Source organism: Gracilinanus agilis, chromosome 3 (genome assembly GCF_016433145.1).
Source record: "Gracilinanus agilis isolate LMUSP501 chromosome 3, AgileGrace, whole genome shotgun sequence".
NCBI classification, from domain to species: domain Eukaryota; kingdom Metazoa; phylum Chordata; class Mammalia; order Didelphimorphia; family Didelphidae; genus Gracilinanus; species Gracilinanus agilis.
Genome location: NC_058132.1, coordinates 447,251,540 through 447,253,232, shown reverse-complemented (window position 1 = coordinate 447,253,232; position 1,693 = coordinate 447,251,540). Strand labels below are relative to the sequence as shown.

At 35.3% G+C, this 1,693-nt stretch overlaps 1 pseudogene; it reads right to left on the bottom strand.

Moving 5' to 3' along the window:
* Nucleotides 1–662: 662 nt before the first annotated feature.
* LOC123241688 lies at nucleotides 663–1,451 on the bottom strand (annotated as a pseudogene).
* Between the last annotated feature and the right edge of the window lie 242 nt (nucleotides 1,452–1,693).

Sequence of the window (1,693 nt, the reverse complement as noted above, 5' to 3'; positions counted from 1 at the left end):
TTTGCTTGACTATAAAAATAAAATAAAGCATAAAAATGAATTCATTCTCTTGTATGCTAAGAGTTGAAGTAATTATTAAGTGAAAAGTGTTCAGAAAATTCATTATTACTTGTGGGACTTAAATGTACATGTTGTAAGTTGGATTTTGATTTTTGATATTCTATAATACTTTTTTAATGGCAGATTAAGTTTATTATTTCTGTTTTAATGGCAAGAAGGAATAGAACATATGTCTAGTGGTGGCACCAGAGTATTCAGCCCTCAGAGTAGAGAATCATATATGCTCAGATAATTGAATGATACTTGGATGAGAGACCGTCATGAAAAAAATTAAATGCATTTAATGTAACTCCCAATCCTTGAATATCAAGTATAACCACTCCTCTTTACTGGTCATGAGACTTTAAGCCAAGATGAAGATAACTGAATAAACCAATATTTTTCCTTCCTTAAGGAATAGTATAGAAGGTAGAGAAGTTCCTTCTACTTAGGTGAAACTCTTGTCTTTCTATCTCCTTAGTTCCCAGAGAAAGTTGCTTCAGAAGAGAAATCTTCTTTGAAGATAATGGGCATAAACTCAGAAAAATAGAAATCTTTCTGAGCTCCTGAGCCCAATTCAGCTGAGAAATGAACCAAAAGATGTTTTTATCTCAGGAACTGGATTAGATTGTCCTCTTGGTAGTATGGTGGACCATGGGCAGGGGTAAAGAAGACAGGAACCTTGAAACCTGAGGGAAATACTCTGTCTCCCACTGAGCAGATTTCATGGATGACATTTTCCAGGCAAATGACACCAAACTCTCCTAGATGCTCCTCATTGAGAGTATTATCTCCCTAAGACTTTCTGTTTTCTTTTTTAATTTTTATTTAATTAATTAATTTAGACTATTTTTCCATGGTTACATAATTCATGTTCTTTCTCTCCCTTCTTCCCACCCCGTCTCCCTTGGCAATTTAGGGAGACTTTCTTATTATTTATTCTCCCTTTTCCCCATTTCGGAATGACTTCACAGATTTTGAGTTAGGATACACCCTGGCTACTTAAGGCTCTAAATTCAGTTTCTTTAAGGAAGATGTGATCATTTAAAAGAAGACACCGCTATAAATTTTCTGCAGATGAAGTTCCTTTATTGTCTTTGTCACCTCATTACTCACTCCATTAAACCTCTCTGCCCGGAGCAAAAAGCCCAGGCAATGTCCATGCTTCAGTACATCATACCCAGGTTTTGAATCCAGGCACCCGAGATGAGCTACATCAGGGATGAAATGATGAGATTCATGGATAAATGATTTCAGCTTCCTGAATTTGATCTGAGTCCTCTCTTTTGCTTCCTCTTTTTCAAAAGTGTCTGCTTACTCTGAGTGGTTTTAAGTTCTTGGCAAGCTTTCCTCTTCTTCAGGAGATTCTTTGGAACCAAAGGAATCTTTCTTCTGGATTTGAGATCCACCATTTTTCCGCTTCCTTTTTTATAATACTTTTTCATTAATCTGTTGGTCTTAATGGGTTGGATATGAACAAGAAGAGGCTATATTGTAGTACTTTAGGGCAGTGGTTCTCAAGATGTAGAAGATAAAAATCTTCCAATTGGTATGAGAGGTCTAAATTCTTTCCACAATAATACTAATATGATTTAGTTTAATATAGTAAATATCAATACATATAACTCACTTAAATAGAAGCTCTTTCGAGTCT